At 38.8% G+C, this 25,732-nt stretch overlaps 1 pseudogene; it reads right to left on the bottom strand.

The window, feature by feature from the left end:
• Positions 1 to 8,821: 8,821 nt before the first annotated feature.
• Positions 8,822 to 21,096, bottom strand: LOC143575355 (putative disease resistance protein RGA3; annotated as a pseudogene).
• Positions 21,097 to 25,732: the final 4,636 nt, after the last annotated feature.

Genomic DNA, 25,732 nt, shown 5'->3' with positions numbered 1-25,732 from the left:
AACAATAGATCTACGTACTTGGTTAAGTGTTAGTATGTTTTAATGAGTTATGTCATAACAATTAATATTTTGGAAAGTTGACTTTGGGTTTCACCATTTATCAAGACCCGAATCGACAACCCGAACACTCGTTAAAAACCCGTTTTAGTATCTTTAGCCTAATGGAACTTGCATTTTAGCATTTTCCCCACCTTATTACTTAACATTGGTTAAGTAAATATTAAGGTTAGATACTTTAACCCGGTTTTGAGCAAACTTACATTTTTTAAAAGGGTTATTATTATAAATTCTTAAATAGTTACATTTTAATCCTTGAACTTTAATTGATTAGTTTTTGCAACAATTATTTTATTTAAAGATCTTCAAGACAACCTTTCTAAATCCAAGACTTTCTCTTATTTAGGCTTCATACGTTAAACTCGTCGTTCCGGCAAATCTCCAAATAATCAATCTTTCAAGTTTATTACTTGAACGTGAGTAACTTCATACCCCGTTTTCTATCTTTCAATTTGGGGGTGACATTTCAACTTATCTAAACTAAATGTTTTATAGTTGGGTCTTAAACCACAAACATTGTTGTATACCTTACTTGAATAATTGCTCGATTTGGTGTTCTATGCTTATTTGACTATGTGTTTATCGCTTTTGGATGGTGGAACTATAAATCCTAGACCATTTGGCAACCCCTCATGGCAAGGTGTCGTTAACGTAATGCAATTAACGATAACTATAAAATCCTAAACTATTTGGCAACCCCTTATAGTTGGGTGTTGCTAACTTGTTAGCGATAACTATTTATCCAAGTTTATAGCTATTATTTATGGTTTTGTATACTAGTTTTGTGGCTTTTCATACTATATATCTATTGTTCAAACTTATGAATTGCTCACCAACCTTTGTGTTGATAAACTTTATTTTATGAAATGTTACAGGTTTGCATCTAGGTTGATTATGGAGTTCGGTGAAGAAAACGTCACAAATACCGTTAGGATATTAGCAAAAATGAACAATATTTGATTTGTTATATTTTGTTATATTTGTTGTATTTGAGTTATGAATATTTGGTTATGTGACATTTTCGATGTTGTGAAATGAAATGAGTTTGTTAAATATTGTCGCTTTAAATAGTATCATGCGCTTATGAGCAATCGTTGCACCCCGGCATGTTCCGCCGCCTTTGGTCGGGGTGTAACAGATTGGTATCAGAGCCACTCTTGCGCCGTTCGGGATGATGGGACATGCCTCATCGAGGACGATGAGTCCAAAGGGGGGTTGTTTGTAACACCCTTGGCAAACACAACATCGTCCCACTCTTAGGCTATCCCACATCGGCTATGGACAAGATAGATCCTTGGTTCATAAGTAATGTCCTGCCTCTTAACATCACCAATGCGTTTTGGGCAACCAAAAACAAATCTGTGAGCTCTTCGTGGGCAGAGCGGACAATATTGGTGGTACGAGAGGCCAGGATGTTACAAAAAGTTTTAAACAACATATTACCAACATACAAAGGCACATACATACCCAAGAGCACATCATAAAACATATTACATATAGAGTAGATACAACTAACCTTAAGTGTAGTACCAAGACACTCTCATAAGGTTGCTACTTTAAAGAAATAGCACGCAGCTCAAGTTGAAATAACAATGTCCGTTTGTAATATGCGAAAGTATATTATTTCTTTATTTATATGCAAAACTGCAGATAACACATTCGTTCAATTTAGATACTTAAATTTACAAATAAGTAAAACATGTAGTAATATTGAGTTGAAAGTGAAGTTTCAAACACCAACAATATCGTTATCTAAAAAATATATTATTAAACAAAACCATATAAATCCAAAAGTCAAACAAACAGATGTGTAAAAACAATAAAAACGTTGCAAATTAAATAAGCATCTAAATTAAAGTGAGTTCTGATCTGCAAATAAATCAGGAGATAAAACAATGTATAAATCCTTAAAATAAGTTATATGCAATCTGCATAAAAGAAATTATTTGACTATGAAACCCAAAGTTTACTGGAATATCTCACTGAAGTATTAAGTAAATTAAAACCAATCAACATGAAACTAAATTTTAAAAATAACTGTCTGATCATTAAAGTCAAACTCCACCAGAATACCCTACTGGGGTGTTTAGACCAAAACATTAAAGCTACCATATTCAATAATATGATACTTTAACTTTGAAAGTAAACAAAACCTAATTCACTTCAGCTTGAAGCCTCTGATTAAAATTAAACATAAATTTGTAGATCACAATTTTGAAGTTTATCAGTAAAGCATCTAACATAAAATCAAGACGAATCTGGATGTGGTCAAACCTATAGAAACAAAGATTAATAGTTGTAGAACATGATACTTGTAGCAATAAGATCTTTTAACATCGATGAATAGCAACGATAACTTTCTTCTAGATCAATTAGAGTTTCATTGTAACAAACCGCTCCAATCATATACAAAATAATAATGATAATAATAATAATAATAATAATAATAATAATAATAATAATAATAATAATATTAAATGTATATGATTTAGAAGAGTGTAAAGTTCCAGCAACTTATCCAGTCATGATTTAGTTATCGGGATCATAAACCTCAAATGATCTTCAATAACTAACAAAGGCGTAACGAAAAATAACACTAATAAGAACACCAACGAAAATAACCTTTTGAAATTGAATACAATAATAATAATAATAATATATATCATAAAACCTTAAAAAAATTAACGAAAAAACCTAATTAATAAAGAACTATGAATCTTTAATAGTTAACAAAGGCCGATCTTAAATATAGAATAAAAGTCAATCAATTTTAGGTATACATATAAATTAGGGGCAATGATACAACTTACTTAATGAATTCGATTTGAAATTATCATAAGAAGAAAAGGACGTCTGCAAAAAAAGGATTCAAAATTAGTGCGCAATTAATGTGTTGCTGAAGCGATGAAATCGCACCATGGAATCGTTGATTGAAAGTTAAGGTTTTGCAATTGTGAAGATAGAGAAAGACTTTCAATCCACCATAACCTTCGCTCAATCTTCTCCGTGTTTCAATCCACACCAGCGCTAAGGTGGGCGTGAGCAAGGTCTCGCAGGCAGAGGAAAGAAGAAAATGTTAAGAGAAGTTATAATGAGATGTTATAACCCGTTTAAGGACTGTCTGGGTTTGGTAAGACTCATACCCGTGAATTCGGGTCAAATGCATGAGAAGCCTCCATTTAAAAATCAAGCAATCTGGTGGCTTCTATAGAAAAGGAGGAGCGACCACATCGCGATACGTAGGATTTTTGAGCTTTCGTTTATAATATTATAGATAGATATATATATATATGCCATATAGACCATATATATAAAACACGAAAGAGTTTTGATGGATCGACTTATAGTATGTGAGGGGCTGCACCCCCATCACATATGACATTTTGATTTACTATCTTAATATCTATAGAACCCGTATTCTTATGGAAACCATTGAATGAATCTAGGATCTACTACAATTAAAAACATGTATCACACATTAAGCTTAAGCATATACGAGCTTAGAACTTAAATGTAAATCTTTTCAAAGAACTACATTAATTCTTTTACAATTTTAAATAATAAAATTGTTTTCACCCGCAAATATTAAGCATAGATTGGCATGACATGGGGCTGATGGAGATGATATATCATATACGCATGTGAATAGTATAAGATTGGCATGACATAGCATGCGCTTGTAGTAATCAGTGAAATGCCATGCATGACATTTTCCCATGCAATTTAGATATATTCACTGAACTCGATAATTTGTTTTCACTACAATATGCTTCTTGTTTTATTTCTCGCCAGCAATTTCATATTATAATTTGATGTGTTTTGTATAAATTTAGTAAGATATAACAATTAAGTTATATATTATCGACTTTATCTATCAGAAAAAGAAAACAACATACACAACTAGAAAAACGTGTACATGTCATTCAAAATAAAATCTGAATTTAAAAGAAATAGAATTTAATATATTACTAGTTATTTTCTCATGTACGACACGGTTAGAAACATGTATTACAAAATAAAAGAGATACATTTAGAACAATAAGTACAATTGTGTATTGTGTAACCAAAATATAAAACGGTTATATGTAAAAAAAATTGTTTTTTGTTAGATGTGTCAAAAATTGGGTTCCAATATGTAGAAACATAGATATTACATCAATATAGCAGGTAGGCGGGCAACAAGCTGCGCCGCCACCCCTTTCTGAATTGCAAACCCTAACCTGCTAAAGGCATACCCCTGCCCCTTTGGAGTCGACACATTGCTATGCACAACCTGTTGGACCCTGGTTAGAAAACGGATAGCTTCCGGTGCCAAGGAGCCAAATGTATCAAAAGCCAGAGGGACAAAAACATGTTGGTTCTCTTCGCAGGCTTTAGCATGTTTCTCCACCTTCTTCGTTTCAGCCCTTTTCATTGCTTTCCCAGCTACAAACCCATTATCCCTCAAACTAGCTAAGGGAGATACCCCTGTGAGGTCAACACAAGCGTGTTTTCCCCCGGCCCAACCAAAGACGAGCAAATCTGCCGGTCGTAGAGTGGATCTCCCTTCCGTGGGGTCTGTAAGGAAGTTTACGGGGGCTTCCTTTTTAGCTGATATCCCAGCTCGCCTTAAGATGTCCCAAAGAACGTCCCGCACCCAATCATGTCGGTATTTGAACCCAGGCATCTCCTTGCAATGAACCGCATGCTCTCCGAATTTATCCAGGCAGGCCTTACGGCAGATCGGACATGTTTCGTCTTCTGGGTACATTGGGACCATCAAACGGTACTCAAGAATGGCCCTATACTCGACCGCAGACATGCTTTAGCCCAAGCCATCAATCGGGATAACGGTCAGAAAATCTTGGGCATGAGGACCTTGTAAGCATTCAAAAACCGCCTTATGTCGGGGGGACAATCCAAAAACTTCTCCCAGGCTCTGAGCGATTTTTCCAAAAAGGGCATTCGCCAAAGTTTTTTGAGGCTTTGGTGGGGCGGTGTCCATATTAGAGAAACCGCCAATGTCAAAGTCTGGGAGAGCGCCATTTAGGCGTTCCAGGGCCTGCACGTAGTCTGGGTCCAAGGTCGACAACTCCGCTATTCCTTAAGATGTGATTCTGTAGCTTCCAAGACTGAGCCCTCGACGCTACAAAAGCGTAAACCCCAACATCATGAGCCGAAAGAAGGCCTAAACCCCCTAAGCGCATCGGTAAAGATGCAAGTCGCCACTGAAGATCACCAAAGAACGGGCCTCCACATACAACTATGTATTCGATGGCTTCTCGTAGCCCCTTATCAAAACAGGATACCGCATCATCCATCATATGGGGGTGGCATGTTCGTAACCCAAAAAGCAACTTAGCAACCCCATGCAAGACCTAAGCAGGAGGAGTTCGCTCTGGGGATCCCTAAGGCAAGGTAAGAGTTTCATAAGATCAACCGCACGAGATGCTCTCCGCCTCGCCAACTCCTTAATAAAGTAGGGATCTCGACTAACAGCCCCTCCAAGGAGCTTTACCCCTCTCTCTGGTCTACCAATCCCACTAGGGAAGAGCCCATCTTTGACTTTCACCCCATTACACGCTGGCCAAAAAACCTTGGTTTTCTTAATATTAAGTTGCAGCCCCAATGATGGCCCTTCCGAGTTGATAATGTCTAGGGCTTTAGCGACTTCGTTGGCACCACCAATAATAGTCCCATCATCCAAGTACCTATATATTACATCAATAGTACCTGTATTCTCCCCGCTTAAGGTAGTTATAAAGATTTCCCTATGGTAAATTTGATGATGATGAGAATAATAGTAGTAATATTAGTAATAGTAATAATCATTGCTAAATGACATAAATTTATCCTTTTATATTATGTTCAAAGTCGTTTTGAAGTTGATTAATTGCTCATTAACAAGTCAATTAAACAGCTTCCCATCCTACGTAACAGTTTTTAGACTCCTGGAATGCATCTAAATTTTAATAAACAGTTTGAAGTGTTTAATTCCAAATGGCAATTTTAAAAAGTAACAAGCAAATAATCGATTTTAATAAGTAATAGATCCCTAATACCTTTAGCGATATGTGTATATACAACAGTGTTGAGGCCATATAGTTTTACTCTTATATATAGTACTTGTACTAGGTAGTAGGTAGTGTGAAACCATACACTTCTTGTTTATCTTTACACTTATATTTTAAACTAGAACATACTAATCACTAAATATAAATATGGCTGTGAAATTGAACTAACCTAGAATAAAGAGCATTTGTCGAGATTTGAATGAAAAGGTCCACACACAACTGTCATTCTTCCATTCCCATCTATATCTTCATTCATAGAGAGACAAAACAATACATCACTATCATTTTTGAACTTCTGAAAATCCGTATTGTTTGAGACAATTTGCTTCTGATGATTCCAAATCCTAATAACGACAACGTTATCACATTTAGTTTTATATTTGTTACTTTGTAATATGTATACACATAATATACATGCCACAAATGAAACACGCGCGCATTATATTATGATAAGAAGTTTAAAGATTCTTACTTGAACTAGTTGAACAAATTGAAATTAAGTACAAAAAAGCTCTAGCTCAAACAAGCATAATTTGTTACTTTGTATATTTATAGGTATACATATATATTACAAAGAAGGTACTCCTGACGTGTAAATTATACACAACAAACTTGCAGTAGAATTACGAATCCATAATCATCAGACGAGAAGGTCTTGACAAACCAAATCATGTGGCAAACGTTGGCCCAACTTACAGACCCAAATTTTATCAACCAGGGCTCCTATTTTGTCATCAAAGGCGTTCCCTAATGTTTTTGCTAATTTAATTTACTTTCTGTCTAAAAACATGTAAACCTTTATTGCCAAAAATAGCACGTTAATTATGCTGATTTTTGATGAAAACTTAGCTAAACCCCTTGGAAAGCTCTCAAGATAGTCCGCTGGCGTGAGGCCTAATCCACCTAGTGGGTGCTTCACCTAGGCTTTAACACGGGAATATGGCAAATGACTGGCATTCGGACCCGCGGCATCAAACAGAAGAAACCCTTAGATGCACCTAAGGTATGCATAGTAGAGACGTAGTTATGCATTTCTTTCAGTATAAGTCTTTAGGCTTACTATTACACGTTTAAGTTAGTTTATAGTGTACAAATGAAAAATGCATGAAGAATGTAACGTTTTTGGTGGCTTTTGTGTTGCATTAGATGTATGCATAGTAGAGTCTCTGTCCTTGAGGATGATGCTGATGTTATTCTTGAAGAAACAAGGTCCACACTACAAGCAACAAATTGTGTTCTGTGGTTATGTTTCAAATTTTTGGGTCTAGTAGTTTTCATATTTTGTTTTAGTTAGTGTAAGCCTGCCAAAATGAATGGGTGCATTTGAGTGTCGACTTCATTCACCGGCACATAAATCCAATGGTATAAAAACACAAAGTGGAAACACTATCGGTTCAATAGGCTTAGTCAAACATGATGCCAATAAACGTGCATCTATAATAAGAGGTGTGAACTTTAATATGACATGAACCAAACATCAGGTCTAAAACGGATTCGTGTTGGTCTTGTGTTAACTATAGATGTATTCACACATTGATTCGTTTGTTTAATAAACTTTTATTGTGTATTTTATGTCAAATTAGATTAAACGTGTCAATCATAATCATGACTCTTTAACACCCTTAACATAGACTATTTTTTTAATGATCAGAAATGTTAGATATAAACAAACACGAGCACATTGAACTTTTAGCGACTAAACACTGACATAAACGTTCGATCATTTGGTTGGTTAAAAATACACAAACAAACTAATACGAACAATTCATATTCATCTAAAAAGCTATGACTACTCTTTATAATTAATATAAAATGTTTGGGCAGATTTTGACCTTTTAGTTTGGGTCAGTTAGGATTTTTATAATATAAGTTTTGGGGCACCATACAATGGGTCCAAGAAAAGGAATTGGGCTAGGTATATAAATTACATTGATTTCTATTAATTCATATATACATCATTTCAAAATATAATTTTTTTTTCATGGTTTGGAGATTTGGTGAATTATATGAAAAGGATAAATCTGATTTGCTATGAATTCTAATTTTGATAATTATTTCTAAAATTAAGCATGTTAATGTCGTGCGCGCACACACACATCAATAGTTTAATAGAATGCTTGATCAAAACCCACTTAAGCTATGCATAAGTATTGGTACAAGGCTAGAAGCCATGACCAGAGTTTTGGTACTTAGGGATTTGGGATGAGTAGTAGCAAAGTTGAATAAATAAAAATTTAGGGTATAGGAATTGGGACTAATTTACTCGAGAGAAGTAGGACTAAAAATTGGGTAGCCTATAAATGGCCAATTCATCGGTTAAATATGAGTATATGAGTTAGGGCCAATGAACTCGCCTTTGGTTAATACGGGATTCCTGACAAACTGAAACCGCCTTCAAAATTCATACTTAACAAATCAAATCATTTGCAAAGAACCGAAATTCAATAACCAATACTATTTATTATGATAAACCAAATCAACCTAGATCTAGACAAAAAAGCATATAATATTTTAGTGACATAACCCGAGCTATTATGATAAAATAAAAAAATAAATAAAAAATTTGGTGACCTAGCTCGAAAAAACTCTTTTGATAGATATATGAATACCGGAAATTTGTGACGCCCTGAAAAAACTTGTTGGTACAGACCCATTGTTGACCTCCTCAATAGTCAACACCAACAACTGCACCAAAATAAAACTATTCGCATTCGAGGAAACCATGATTTCACCTTGCACCCGTAATTCGTCAATCTTATCTTCATCTTCACCATCATATGAAACTAAATAAGAATAGGATTTTAATGAACTTTTGTTAGCTATATTCAAACCCCATTTTGCTAGTACTGTATGCATAATGACACAAAGTTATGATGTGGAAAATTAATCTTATCTTGGAGAGTCAGTTCTGATATTGGGTATATGAGAAATCTTATGCCAATCTACACCAATCTCCTTTTCACACCTTTTACTTAGAACTTTACAATCAATTATCACAAGTTTATTCAGATCCTTGAAACTTTGTATCTCATCCGGTAGAGAAAGTAATTTGTCACACTCCACCAATCTTAATGCTTCGAGTTTTGGAAGGTTACTTGGCAAGGAAATCAAATTCGGACAATTATAAACGTCTAGCATTTTTAAACTGAGAAACATAGTGGTGGTGTTTCTAACCATGTTATCCCCGTCATTATGAAAACATTTCAAAGAATCCATCATCGACAAGCGAATTACCCCAAGATTGGGTAATCTCCCTAGTGGTGGGATATGCTCACAATTCTTACAATAATAAAAACTAATTTCAACCAAATTCCTTAAACCGTCCATCCAACATGGAGAAATGGTCTTTCCCATGTAAACAAATATTTTTAATTTCTTAAGATTTGGATTTGGTTCTAATCCCTCGAGAACATCTTCATCATGTGCAACTCTCATACTTCCTCTCGGATCCCATGTACGAATACCAGACCAACGTAAGATCAAAACCTGCAGGTTTCTTTTGGATTTGAGATTAGCAGTCTGGGCCTCATTATAACCGCCAACACTCTGAAGAGCTACTATTTCCAACTCCCCCTCGAGAAGATTTAGATCCCCCAGTTCCCCTATTTTAGCACCACTGTTGTTACCAAGACAAAACATTGAAAGTTTTCGTAGATTAGTTAGTTCTTTGATTCCTAATGGCAAATGCGTGATTGAATAACCAATGTCCAAATGTTGAAGATTCCTCATATTTCGTAGGCCTTCAGGCAACTTAGGTAGAGGACAAGAATCCAAAAGAAGCACTTGCAAATTCTGTAGATAAATAATCGACTCAGGTAGAACTTCTATACTTGAGTGTGATAAATTCATGTAGGTCAACTGTTTGAGTTCACAAATTGATTTGGGCAATTCACGCAGTTTCTTACAAGAATACAAAAGCAGCACTTGCAAGTTTTGGAGATAAATAATAGAATCAGGTAAGACTGCTATACCCAAGTGTGATAAATTCAAGTATTTCAAATGTTTGAGTTTGCAAACTGATTCTGGCAATGTCTTTAACCAAATCCCAGGCAAGTATAATACCCTCAAGTATACGTGGTTGAAAATTTGGCTAATGCTATCTTCATTCATATTTCGGAACATGAATATTGACCTTAACGATTCTAACTTTTCTAAATCTTGTGGTGAAAAGAGAAAATTTGGACATGATGAACTCAAATGAAGCACCTCATTTGGGATTTGAAGAAACACTAAGTGACCCCGGCAGATTACGGATAATCTTAGGGTCAAGTAGATGTTTCCCACGAGGGTTAGGTCCGGCAAAGATGGTTATTCTTCTGATGACCTGCAAAACAGACACCGTGAGTTCGTCACTGAGATGGGGGGTACCTCCTTGTGACCACCCTCCGGCGTGAGAATCAGACTAGATTGCTCTGAATATAAATGTATATTAAGAGAAATAGCTAGAGCAGATAAGATATGTGATGGTATAAGATATTGAAGAGGTAGGTCCCAGCAGGGCCCAGTTGTTATTTCTCTTAATATACATTTATATTCAGAGCAATCTAGTCTGATTCTCACGCCGGAGGGTGGTCACAAGGAGGTACCCCCCCTTCTCAGTGACGAGCTCACGGTGTCTGTTTCGCAGGTCATCAGAAGAATAACCATATTTGCCGGACCTAACCCTCGTGGGAAACATCTACTTGACCCTAAGAATATCCGTAATCTGCCGGGGTCACTTAGTGTTTCTTCATTGGCGCCATCCGTGCATAAAAGCTAGAACTAATTTTCTCAGTTTTTTCAAAACCTCTGGAAATATGGTTAATGTTACTCCGGTGCCAAGGCCAACGAGTGACCAAGAAACTCCGGTAACCACAACCCCAGCTACTGGGGGGAACACCGGCGAGTACACAATATTTACGAACACTACCCCGGTTACCCAAGCCGGGGCAAGTGCAGTAAATAATCCTCCCCTGGGATTCACCGATACCCAGTTGGAGAGACAACAGACGAGGCTCCCCCGCCAAACACTTGATCAAGTTAAAGCGTGGGCGGAAGCACGTCAGAAGGAATTCCAAGCTGAGTTGGATGAACGCTTACGTTCACTCCAACAGGCTGACGAAATCGGAAGCACTCGACAACAGCTCAACATGAGTAATGAGTGCGAGTATGATAAAGATTGGGAAGAATCTGACAGTGACGCAAACCCGCGCCATAGGGCGAAAGGGAAGCGTAAACAAGCAGATTTCCACAGAAGAAATTTTGGAGAAACCTTTAAACAAAAAAACGCGGGTGGAAACCCACGTGACTTCTCTAAAACCTTCAGACCAACTGTTGCAAATGCGGGAACGTCCAAATTTGCAAGGGACATTGCGGAAGCAATTGCCCCAAAAAGTGCCAAACAAATGTCCAACATAGGCACATATGATGGTATATCTGACCCAGACGATCATTTGAACAGATTCATAGCGGGGGCTACCGTCAGCAATTGGACGGAACCCACGTGGTGTTACATGTTCCAAATGACGCTTGTTGGGGAAGCCAGAGCGTGGTTCGACCGTCTACCGGTCCATCACATCTACGATTGGGCAGACTTCCAGCAGAAGTTCAGCCAACACTTCAGTCAACAAAGAAAGTATACTAAAGAGCAATGGACGATCCTCAACTGCATCCGAGAGGAAGATGAGTCTTTACTAAACTTCATCACGCGTTTCAATTCAAAGAAGCTAAGTCTGGGCACTATTAGCGAAGATCTTGTTCGCGCTGCTTTCATCCAGGGCGCGGAAGACCCAGAGCTCATCCGCACCTTAACGGGTAAAGATGGCATGCCATCCACGTGGGATGCCATCATGACAGCAGCTAAACGCTTCGCGGAAACGGAAAAGCAACTGGGTAGAGATCTTCCCCAGAGCACAAACCTCTACACTCAAAAAACAAGAGAAAACAACATCCTTACCGCCCGACAAAACAAAAAGAGGAAGCTTGGTATTTGGCAGTCAAGGGTAAACTTTGACACCTCATCCGGCTCGCACCCTCGGTTAGGCGGAAGGGATAACATGCAGTCGTCGAACCGGAACTCCAGATGGACGCCACTCACCAAAAGCGTCACCGAAATATTTGCCACCGAGAGGCTCCCATGGCCAAAGGCTCCAATAATCCGACAGCGTCACAACGCTGATCAGAGCAAATCCTGTGACTTCCACAGGACAAAAGGCCATACCACGGAGGAATGCGTATCCTTGAAGGACGTCGTCGAAGCATTCGTCAGAAATGGGAAACTCACTCACCTCGTGGCGTAATGGACGCTAAGCAGGCTAATGCGTGTAGAACCCCAATTGGGGAAAACACGGATGAAACTGCAGCTTCAATGTTGGAGACTACATACTGCGTAAACAACGAGATTCCGAACCAGGTGCATATCGGCTCGAAAGGCTCGATGACACCCCCATCCCAAGAACATGGAAGGGAGCTCAATTACACAGGCTGCATGTAGATCAATTCCAAACTTGTAAAGAAAAGGCCTAGAGCCACTTCTAATGGAAATGATTCTCCTTATCACATTGACGCTGATGGTCTTACATTTATACTTATGATCTGACCACACTGATATGCCGGTATTCACCGCATAAATAAGTGGGGAAGTAAGTCGTTGCGTGTGGAAGGCGGCAAAACCCGCATAAACACAAAACGGCAAAAATTTCTAAGGAAAACCTTCACGCATGTCAGTTATAGGTGAAGTTTGGTCATCCCACTAAATGAAAGTGACGGTCCTACCCGCACAACCATGATAGAGGAAACTGAACATTAACCTATTGACAACCGCGCGTCGAAAGGTTAACTTATTCAAAACACTGATATGCCGGTATTCACCGCATAAATAAGTGGGGAAGTAAGTCGTTGCGTGTGGAAGGCGGCAAAACCCGCATAAACACAAAACGGCAAAAATTTCTAAGGAAAAGATAAGGAAAACCTTCACGCAGGTCAGTTATAGGTGAATATTGGTCATCCCACTAAATGAAAGTGACGGTCCTACCCGCACAATCATGATAGAGGAAACTGAACACTATCCAATTGACAACCACGCGTCGAAAGGTTAACTTATCCAAAACACTTGGAAAATTGCTAAGTTAAACTAAAGTATGCACGAGCGAATCATATATTGTTTATGAGGCAAAACAAGTGCCAAATTAAACTATAATATGCATGAGCAAGTCATATAACGTTTATAAAGCAAGTCATTAAGTGAAAGTGACGGTCCTACCCGCACAAACATTTATATTTCATAAAAAATTCAAACATTACAAGAATGGCCAGGTATCTACCCGCCTACAGAAATATAAATCTATCCTAACGGTGGGAAGGGATCTCAAGGTTCAAACTTCAGGACCACTCCCTCCAAACCCACTTGAACCCGCACCATCAGTTGGTTGTGGCGGTTCAAGGAAAGCCTTGAGAATAGTTAGCCCATCATCAGCAGCAGCAATTTCGTTCACCTTCTCCACCACCGGATGCGGGAAGGCAGCATACTGGTTCACTGCTTAGTCGTAAGTAGCTTCAGTGTCCACATCATAAAGAGGGAAGTTGGAAGGCGGGATGCCCTTCTCAACAAACCCCAGACCAAGCAAGAAACCAGCCTTTTCCCCATCCTCATGGGAAGCGTTGAGGGCTGCGCTCATGGCATCGTTATAAGATGTGTTCGTGAAGATCCGATGCACAACCTACAAAAAAAATATATATGTATCAACTTTTCTAAGTATAAAGAAAAGCGAAAAGATATTATGAAGCTACGCATACCTGCGACAACGCTTCTCGTAGAAGCCATTCCTTGGTGATCAGAGCTTCCTGGAGGGCATCTTGAGCTTGGTCACGGGCGCGTTCAGCTTCATTTTTGTTAAGGTTGGCAAGCAACACTTCCTTAGCAGCAGCCTCTTCAACGCCCTTCAGCTTACGCTCAGTGTGGTCAAGCATACCCCTCTGGTCCAAAATCTCTTGGAGCTTTTTGGCATCTTCTAAAGCCAAAGCATCATGAGCCTGCTGAAGCCTCTCTAGTTTGGCTTTAAGCTCCTCATTCTCAGCGCGCAAAGGCTCAGCAATGGCTTCAGCTCTGGTGGCCCTCTCGGTCGCGTTCCGCGCAGTTTCCTTAGCCAACCTAAGCTGTTCGTTAACAGCTTGGGTAGCCTTGGAACAGGCCTCGAGCCGGGCCTGAACTTCAACCTCGAGGGCCTTGAAGGCCTTTTCCTTCTCCGCAGCAATGGCGGCAAGTCTCCTGTTCTCCTCCCGGATAGCCCGCGCCTGAGCCACTTCCTAGCTACGCGCCGCCTTTAACTTGTCATTTTCACGACAAAGCAACTCGACGCGCGGCAGCATCCGGGCAAGGAGAATCCGAAGCTCATTCGTCAGCCTACCCTTCTGGTAGCTAGACATGGCTTCCCCCAACGCACCACTTGGGGCTGCGTGACGCGCCCACTCGACGCAGTCCACAGCCGTTCGAAGGGTTGTTCCCCGGCGGATGTTCCACCGTGGAACATACACCTCATTGGAATCCGAAACTGCAAAAACAAAAAGCGGTTAGGAAAAAATGATAAAAAAAAAAGAAAAAAAAAAGATAATAGGCCAAAATAACCCTACGCACCTGTAGGGTCGACAACAGGCCGGTAGCCGCCAAACCCATCACCCGAACCTAAGGGATATCCATCCAAGAGGTCAGGCAGATGGGAAGGAGGCAGAGATTGGCTAGAAGCCCCAACCCTGAACATACCTGATGAACCGGCCGGGGACGAGGTAGTCGCCGGTGCCGGAGGCACGGTTGAAGCCGCCGCGGTAGAGACTATCGGAGGTGAACTCACTGGAGGTGAACTCACAACCGAGGCCGCCGCTGCGGAGGAGCCCGCAGAAAAAATCACCGCCGGCTCAGTGAAGGATGCAGTAAAGATGGCACTGACAGCCGGCGGAGATGACGTCACAATTGGAACAGTTGCCTCAACGGGATGAGCAACTGAACCAACACTGCAAACAGGCGCAGCCGCCTGGGTCATCGCCTCAGGTAGATTGACCAAACCTACCGTCATGGGTCCAGAGATGCTCCTTCCCGCTCCACTCTGGAATGCGGTTGCATCCACGCCTACATGAAGACAAAATATTAAAAACAATGGCGGAAAGAATTGCGGGTAAGATTAATTTATACTTACGAGTTTTCTTGAGCTTGAAGGTTCTGACAGGCGGGGACGAACCCGATGGAGCCGGCCTCTTCACGCCGGTCACCGTCGTCGTACTGGGCTTCCCGGAGGTGATAGCTGTCTCAACCTCCGGAACAGTAGTCACACCATCACCAGGGTTCCCCACTGCCTCCTCGCTTTCGGTCTCCGAGTCGGACCGATTTCCCTGATCGGCGGTGGAGGCGACCTTCGCCTTGCCCTTCACACCGACAGCTTTCTTCTTCCTCACGAAGAAAGGCCCATCTGCGGATCCCTCATCAGAAGATGATAAAATTAGGGAAACTCCAGCAGAGGTTTGAGCATGAAGAGGGCGAGGGTTAAAGAATCCCTTACCTGGCCGCGTGGCGCTCAAAATCTCGTGGCCCGGTGGGTAGACCTCCACGAACCTATCCGCCGTTTGCTCCAGGATGGGCAACTCGTTCTCATCAAGAGCACGAGTACCCAGCCGAGCGGGACCACCGCTCTCACGCGGTTGCAGAAGAGATTGCAAGTTGTTTCCCTCTGAAATAAACAGAAAAACAGTTAGAAGAAAAACCCTAAATCAGCAAAAAGAGATGGAGCATACCGTAGGGAATAGAATTCGAACCGTATTCAAGGATGATAGGTACTTGCGGCATCCCAGAACCGGCATCCTTCCATACCCGGCTCATCCCGAGCATCACCATCCCAGACTCCGCAAAGAGGTAAACCGGAGTCTGGATCCGGGAGATCTTGGTAAACCATTCAGTCTCCTGGTAGTTGGAGGCGTGAAGGTTGGGAGTGCTCTCCCGTTCTCGAACGTCATCGCTATGGGGACGACGCGAGCGGAGATATAGAAAAACTCCCGCTTCCAAGACCGAAGACTGCGCTCGGTAGCACAGATCTTCAAACCCTTGATCCGAGTGACCAAGGTATACCAGCCCTGGATGCACCTCCAGGAATAGAAGGTCATCAGGCGGTCGACGCGGGGCTCAACGCCCAGAATGCGGCACACCCATTCAAAGTGGCGAACCTTTGCGATCGCCATCGGGTGCACCTCCGTCAAATGTACACCGTGTTTCTCCAGAACACGGTATACGAACTTCGTTAATGGGAATCTGAGATTCCCATATAGGAATGATGAGGCATAAACCCCTATCTTACCCTTGGGGGCATCGTACACCGTCTGGTGAGACTCCGGAAACTCAGGCTCGTAAGGATCAAGCATGAACTTCTTGACGATATAGCTGTATAGATCGACAGAAAGAGCATACTGGCACTCGCCAGCAGTACTCTTATCGTCCTTGTCAGACGCCGACATCGGGTTCTCAGGGTATACGTCGGACTCTTCGGCAGTAACCTCAGGATCATGAGTAGAAGACATTTTGGAGGTATGAAAGAGAACGATTTCAGGAGAATGTTCGGCGGAAAAGTTAAAGTATTCGCCAGAAATCGTTTAGAAGAAGAAGAGTGAAGTGAAGGTGTAAGTTGAGATACATCCTCTTCCCCCTTTATATACCCATCGCAATGAATGCGATGAATTTAATGCGGGGGAGAGGGAAAAGCGCAGGCACAATGAGACAACGACACGTGGAAAGCAAGCTGGCAACAGCTGTCGACAGGACGCGTGCCGTAAAATTCGCGCCCACGCGCCCGAAAACTCGCGCCCACGCGCCTGAAAAAGCGTCTAGAATGACCATATACTGTCACGTCGCCATAACTGCCTGCACGTCCTGAAACTGTCAGAAGAAACTGTCGGACGACGCTAACGTCCCTTCAACAGTTTGGACTGTTCTTATCCTTTCACCAACTCTTCGAATTTCAAAAAGATTCAAAAAGATTCAAAGATTCAAAAATAAGAGGGAATATACCCCCTTACCTTGGTAACCAAGAAACCGTAAGACAAGTGCGGGTACAGTGTCAAGGCGAAACCCTTCACATACTTAGCACCTGCAGGGAATTGAAGCCAAGAATACCTTGGTAACCAACAAACCGTAAGACAAGTGCGGGTACAGGTCAAGGCGAAACCCTTCACATACTTAGCACCTGCAGGGAATTGAAGCCAATAATACCTTGGAAATCAAGTAACTATAAGACGAGTGCGGGTACAGTGTCAAGGCGAAACCCTTCACATACTTAGCACTTGCAGGGAATTGAAACCAAGAAGAATCTTCTGGGCCATGCTTGTGGAAAGGGAAATAACATCCCCGCATAGCGGGAACGTTGACAACTAGATTGTTTGAAGCTCCAAGAGGGAATTGGTTGTTTAACATAATTGATCACTATGTCTAAAACTACCAAAACCTCGTGGAGAATCTACACAAGTGAAACTCAACGCTCCTGACTTGCGAGGAGGTTACACACCTACCCGCATCATACCCAAAGATCAAGCAGAAAAGTCGGGAATTTCTGCACGTGACATTAGGAAAACCGCGGGAAGAATCCCCACGGAAAACCTTAAAACTAAAAACCCTTTTCAAAACCCTTTGCTTAAGTCCAAAAGTTCACCTCACTTATTAATAATTCATGAGAAGAACATTGGACTGGGGGGACTTGAAGAGGTAGGTCCCAGCAGGGCCCAGTTGGACCCGCAAGACTCACCTTGAAGAGGGACGTCTGCGCAAAGACCAACTGGTTCCACAGGACCCACCATGCTCAGAGAGATGAAGACCTTACGCGCAGTACGCCAGCTGTTCCCGCAGGAAAAGCCTCCCAATGGTGAAGTACCCCGCTTGTTCCCGCAGCTGCGGATACAAGCCATCAGGGAAGGCTACCCGCACTAATAGCAAGGCTACACGCACAAGGCACTAACTCTCAATAATTCAGTAATGTCACCTGAAGAAGGAATGAGCAAGGCGGGAATACTCCCGCCCAAATGAGCCAATCCGTACGCTTCTGGAGGATCTTTTGTACTATACCTGCCAAGGTATGGACAAAATAGACAAGATCTGACCAAAGCAGCCCATGAACCAATCACAGGGTGACAGCTCACTGACAACAGTACGACGAGGAGCACGCTCTAGTACAAAATGTCACTATCAGCCACTGCCTACTCACCAACCCTTGTCGTGGCACGTACATAGCCTGCAGTTGGTGGAAAAGGAATAGTACACAGCCGGCCATGTCACTATCAGCCGCTGCCTACCCACCAACCACCAGCATGGCACGTGCGTAGCCCACAGTTGGTAGAAAATGAATATTATACAGCTGGCTGTACCTGCTTGGAAACCTACCTTCGGCTATAAATACTCCAACACCTTGGAATGGTATCATATACTATCTTATACCATCACATATCTTATCTGCTCTAGCTATTTCTCTTAATATACATTTATATTCAGAGCAATCTAGTCTGATTCTCACGCCGGAGGGTGGTCACAAGGAGGTACCCCCCCCCCCCCTTCTCAGTGACGAGCTCACGGTGTCTGTTTTGCAGGTCATCAGAAGAATAACCATCTTTGCCGGACCTAATCCTCGTGTGAAACATCTACTTGACCCTAAGATTATCCGTAATCTGCCGGGGTCACTTAGTGTTTCTTCAGGATTATAACATTCTTACCAGGCTGTATAACTAAACAATCATCTCCAGTCGCATGGCGTGCCATGTCATGCATTAGATCATGCATTATATATCTATCAACCGAGAACTCCTCAACCTTAGAAAGGAAAGACCTCCAAACCAAACAATAAAAAATTTCTTCACCAAGCGCATACAAGTCTATTTCTCCTCTGGGTGGAATGAAACCGTTTGACACCCACAAAGAAATTAGTATATCCTTTTCCATTTCATAGCCTTTAGGAAACAAACAACAATAAGCGAAACATCTCTTTAAATGTGGAAGCAAGTAATCATAGGTTAACTCTATTGCAGGCAAAACGTTACTTTCTTGCAACTCCCATATGCTGTTGTCGTTCACACCTAGCCAATCACGTGTACTTCTTTTGGACCACAGTAAGCCACCCAAAGTCTTCACTGCCAACGGTAGTCCTTTACATTTTTCAACTATCTCCCTTCCAATAGGCTCTAAGTCATTTATGTCATCTCCTTCTCTTCCTTCTGCAAATGCAAGCTTCTTGAATAATAACCATGCGTCCTCTTTTGACAAGCAATCCAATTCATGTTGTAACGCATCAACCTTAGCCATCATTCGACAAGTTTTTTGGGATCGCGTTGTGATCACAACAATACTTCCTTCTGCACCACAACTCAATGTTTCACTTAGTTGGTCCCATTGGGTCTTTTCACTGTCTTCGATCCAAATACCATCTAGCACAATTAAAAATTTCTTCCCCTTTAACTTGCTTTGAAGAGACTCTTGCATCATATCTAGTTGTGGAAGTGCACACTTACGTTTATCTATGAATTCGATGATTCCTTTTATTATCTCTTTAACTTGGAACCTTTCATAGACATTCATCCATAATTTTAACTTGAAATACTGATTCACACTTTCATGGCTATAGACTAGGTGAGCTAGAGTTGTCTTTCCAACACCTCCCGCACCCCATATACCATACACCCGAACCTCACCATTCTCATGTTTTCCTATATCTTTGTTACATATCCTGTCAATTACCAAGTCCATATCATGACTTCTTCCAACAATAACCAACGAATGTATACTCGAGCTTGTTTCCCTATCTGGCATCTCACATTCAACTCCCACATTTACATGACTTACGACAACTAAAGACGTTAATTTTAACTCAACTATCTTGGATGCAATGGCATCTAGTTTTGTTATTATGGCTTTGACTTTGTAAGCAATCCTAACTTGGAACATAAGTGGATTATGATCGGAGGAGAAGAAGGCGCTTACACTGGATACGATGCCTTTTTCTTTGTGGAGATGTTGTAGCAAAGCTTCAGTCGAGATCTCGTCCAACACATTTTCAAGCTCCAAAGATGCTGACTTGACACTCTTTAGCCATAACTCTACAGCCTTCTCCTTATTATGTTTATGTTCTGCATCTTGAAGAACAGCTTCAATCCGGTCCAAAATATCCTTAAGAGCCAAGATATCATCCTTGGATATCTATAGAAGCCAGGCTCTCCAAAACATCCTTAACAAGGGCTGAAATAACTGCATCTCCCATGATTAGAATTAGAAGTGTAAATGGTGCTCCAAGATGATTGTAATTCAAGAACTGTTTGATTCGAAACCTATGCAAGAAAGTGGAAATTTAGAAAGTCAACATGTGGATGTGGTCTATATTATTCCAAGGTTTGGTAATGGATATGGACCAAGTTTGGTCGTTGAATATTCATAAATAAGAAGCAAAAAAGGCGACTGTTTCTATTTTCTAATCCACTTGTAGATGTAGTTTTTCACTTTTTGGCACTTGCTCTTTGGCAACAATTACGCATGACCCCTTTTAGTTTTAAACTAACTCTAGCGGTTAGTATTTTATATTAAAGACTTACCACTGAGTTGGAATGACATGATCTATAATAACAAGCCTACCTCGATGAACAACATGATTAATGAGATCAGAAGATGTGCATTTTTATGGGTGAAACATAGAAACAAACATTTAGAATTAAAGTCGGAAAAATGATATCGGTTTAACTTTGTTAATTTATCTTTATAAAGGTGAGTTGTCCTCTTTTTGGTTTTTAATATTATTCTCCTTACAAAAAAAATAATGTGTTTAGTGTTATCCATGTCTATATTTGCTATTCACAATTATTGTAGTATATCAAGGTTTTTTTATTATTATTTTCTTAATTTTTAATGGCTATGGCAGGTCGGTATGACTTTGCAACGGTTGGTGTGGTTTTTCAAGCAACGATGTTGATAGGTATGACCTTTTGCCCTTGCGTCTTCGTTAAGTTTGCATGTTAACTCTTCTAGTCTTTCACTTTCTTTTTTTCTGTTAATGATCTTTAAAAGATTACTTTAATGTTTAATATCGTATGTTAAAGTCTTACTACAAGATTGTTAATTGTGAAGATAGTTGCCAACTTGCGTACGTGCACCTAATTGTGTCAACATGTTTACATAGTGGTCTTTTCTTTACTCCACTCAAGCTTTAGTCCACATCACGCAAGGTTTTGGTTTTGTTGATCTAATTTATATCGTGATTGGGCTACTGTTCATCCTCTTTAATCACTCACATTAGCAAACCATCTATGGTTTGTTACACTATTTGAACAAAAAAGAAAAAAATCAAAAGATTAGAGTGAATGGTATGTCGGCCGACCCATGTGAGAAAAATTTTTGTAGTGGTATATATGTGTTAAAATCTCGACCGAACCCTGTAGAATTTTGATAACGACCCTGTGCAATTTTAAGAACGACAAAAAGATCTTGTGAAAATTCAAGAACGACCCCATGAAATTTCGAGAGCGGTCATAATAAAAATTAAGTTCACAAATGTACATTTATTATTATATAAATGTATATAAATAACTAAGTTGAAACAAATTTAAGGCCAAATGCCCAATCAATCTATTTCTAAGTTTTAAATCCAAGCCTAAAACTCTCAAGCCAATATACATTTAACTTATTAAAAAAAGTTACTATGGCCCGAATTCAACGGATTATAAGAGCTTTAATCTTCATAGAAAATGTTTTGGCTTTCTACATATGTTGGTTTGCTCACCAACTTCATTTTGTATTGGTTTATAGTTTATTGAGGCTAGCTATCGTATTACTCTTCACAACCACATACGTTGAAAATCCTTTTACGTGAAGTCTGATTTGCGTAATCAAATGAGTGATGAGAATTTAAACGATAGTTGTATTTGTTTTATTGAAAAAGACATGCGTACTATATGATGTTTTTGCTAAGCTTCAAAAAATGAAAATCCGTAAAGAACAATTTTAGACATATGCCATATTATTTAAGCATTTCTAATGAAGTTCCACGCATTTTTTTTTATTATCTTTTTTCTATATTACTCGAGCCGACCCGATTCTAGCCAATCGGTGGGGCCTAAGCGAACCAAAAAAAATTATATACTGATTACTTGACACGATCGGCCGAACATGATCGGAAAAATTATGTAGCGATGGCCAACTGAATACCGACTAAAAAGTTTTCAGAAGCGTGAAAAAATTTTCTGAATCCGCCAGTGTTTGTCTCAAAAACTAGTTTGCAAACCCTTACATGACCACATGTCAACTTTTCTATGGATTTTTTTTATTTTTCCCTTATTATTTTACACTAATTAGTTTTAACTATAATATTGTTTTCTTCTAATAACTTTTGATAACTAAGTTTTTAAAAAATCTAAAAACATAGTCTTGTTCGGTTATTTTTTTGGTATAAATTTTATTAAAAACAAAGCTCGAAAAAATATATTTTTCAATATAAAAAAATTATGAAGTATGTTTGATGAGTACAAATATATTTTTTATTCTTTTAAATATTTTTAAATTAAATATATTGTTAAATTTTAAATAAAGTTATTATTTTTTATGTTTTTAATCACTTTAAATAAATAACAACAATTATAAATTATATTTATTTAATAAAAAATAGTGTGGTTTGGGTTGTCAATGCGTGAGAAAAGTTTGGTTTTGTTAACTTAGGTAAGTGAAAAAGAGAGAAATCAGTTTTATAATAAAGATTGGAATTGAGTTGGTTTTTGAATGAGGATGGTCTTAGGTTGAGGGTCAAGTCTTATCATGAAACTTGGTGTTTGCGAGTAAAACCAGGGATGCCAGATGTGTGTTTAATGTTTTAATAAAAAGGTTGATGTTTTTAATACCAAAGGGCTATACGCTCGAGTACGTACCGACTAGTTTTAATATGGTACTTAACACCTATAAACGCTATATAAATCCATTTATATGAAAATGAATTTAAGAAAACTTGTACGTATTGCTAAACATGTTCACATTTGATAAATATTAACTAAACACACTTTGACACTTTGTCAAATCTAACCCATAAACATTACATGTGAGGGGATTAATGTCTAATATATTCCGACGAACAATTCTTATGAGTAGAAGCAGCCAGGGAGATGTCCCATGATCCTTGACGGCCAAAATTATTAAAAAGGGTAAATATATTTCCTAAAATGGAAGAAACAAATAATTAAAACTTAGAGTCAAGTTATTTTACAAAAAGTAATAAAAATAATAAGTGTGAGAAGCCATAAATAATTGACATGTGTCAAGTGGGGACCAAAAGGAAAAGGGTATGGAGGTAATTGTACACATTTTATCTCTCCATATGCAAGGCACATGTTAATACCCCATCATTTTAGAACGTCTATAATTTTTTCGTATGACATTTTAAAAAAAAAAATAATCATAATAACAAACGTTTTTTTATCTTTAATATGAGTATGATTTTTGTTATATAAAATATAAAACAAAAATTACGTCATTGTGTTTTCCGCACACCAGTGTGTCTTTTCGCTTATCATTGTGTCTTTTCGCACACCATTGTGTCTTTTCGCTTATCATTGTGTATTTTTTCGTCATTGTGTCTTTTCGCACACCATTGTGTCTTTTCGCTTATCATTGTGTCTTTTTTCGTCATTATGTCTTTTCGCACATCATTGTTTCTTTTTCCGTCATTGTGTCTTTCGCACACCATTGTGTCTTTTCGCTTATCATTGTGTCTTTTTTCGTCATTTTGTCTTTTCGCACACCATTATGTCTTTTTCCGTCATTGTGTCTTTTCGGACACCATTGTGTCTTTTTGCACATCAATGTGTCTTTTCGCTTATCATTGTGTATTTTTTCGTCATTGTGTCTTTCAACTCATAATTATGTTTTTTTAAATACTAATAAAACCGTTGTGTAATAATAATATGTAAAAATAATGATAAAATAACAACAAATTATCTAATACATAAAACACGATGATTAATACATGTTACACAATAACTTGAAACGTAAAACACAATGGTGATACATATAACACAATGACCTATAACGTAAGACACAATGGTGAATACGTATAACACAATGACCTAAAACGTAAGACACAATGATGAATATATATAACATAATGACTTGAAACGTAAAACACAATGGAAACAACATATCACACAATGACTTGAACGTAATATACAATGAACGCAATACTGTTTTTCTCAAATTAAATGGATTTGTCATATGTCAATCCGAATAAAAGACAATGAACGTATTACACAATAACTAAAAGTTAATGACGAACAAAACAATACAATGACGTAATCTTTGTTTTAATTTTTGTCTTTAATATGAGTACCAATTGAAAAATAAAATGATCAAAATCTATAATACAATTCATATGAAAACTCAACTAAAAGACACAATTAACAACAAAAAAATACAATTAAAAAACCCATTAATTTTTTTTATTTTTATATAACAATATGATACTCATATTAAAGATAAAAAACGCTTATTATTGTGGTGAATTTTTTTTAAAGAAATATTGTCGTATGAAAAAGTTATGGACATTTTAAAATAATGGGGGGAATTTACATGTTTCTTGCATGTGAAGAGAGAAAGTCAACAAAGGTGGGCTATTACCTTCATGCCCTTTCATCAATTTTTATTTATTTAATTAATCTCAGCCATTTAAATCTAAGATCAATGGACTGGATTCCTTCTCATCCTTTTCATTTTTGTTGTCCTTTGTATTTTAACTTTACCCTTAAAACTAGGTGTATAAAATGAAAAAATTTTGTCCCTTATTCCACATGAAAAGGTGACGTACATAATAAAAAAAAATTAAGAGTATGACAATATAACGTGGTTCAATCAAGATGATGTACGTCGACGACTGCACCTAAGGTTTATCTTTACAATAAAGGGATTAAAATAGAAGAAAACATAGGACAACGAAACATTAAACGGGTCCCTTTAATAAAATAAATAAACTTGACTTGGCCTTTTCTTTGTTTCTCACTTGTCGACCAAACAATGAATCAGCCCATGAAAAGGCTTTACCAAACCCAACAGTGGATCCGTCCATGCTTGTATGTTGACTAAACATGTCCTTGAATGTATCGTTTCATTGTTGAGATTTGTGAGGGAAAGTCTTTGGATGAAAAGTCTAGAGACGAAAAGTCATTGGAAGGAAAGAGAGAATAAATTACTACGAATTTTAGCAGGTCTTAAAATATTATATTACAGATCATATAAATAGGAGAAAACTTGACATTTTCCTTTCTTTCTCAATTGTTGACCAGGCAATGAACCAGACTCGAAAGGATTTACCAAACCTAACAATGGGTCCGCCCATGCTGTTGACTAAGGATGTGATTGGATGTATTAATTCATTATTGAGATTGTTTAAGCAAAGTCTTTGGGTGAAAGTCTAGACACATAAAAGTCTTTAGAAGGAAATAGGGAAGAAATTATTGTGTATTTTACAAGTTATTAAAAAAAAGGTAGCAGAAATGTTAAGTAGGAAGAAAATTGTTATGTTACCAAAAGTCATATTGCTTAGTCTTATTCATAAACACACATACATTAGGATATGGACTTAATATGAAATACTACATTACAAGAAAAC

This window comes from Bidens hawaiensis, unplaced genomic scaffold, assembly GCF_021521415.1.
Source record: "Bidens hawaiensis isolate Kalapana, Puna unplaced genomic scaffold, B.hawaiensis_p1.1 tig00027341_1, whole genome shotgun sequence".
Lineage (NCBI taxonomy): Eukaryota > Viridiplantae > Streptophyta > Magnoliopsida > Asterales > Asteraceae > Bidens > Bidens hawaiensis.
Note: the sequence above shows the minus strand (reverse complement) of the source record. Positions and strands in the feature narration are given on the sequence as shown.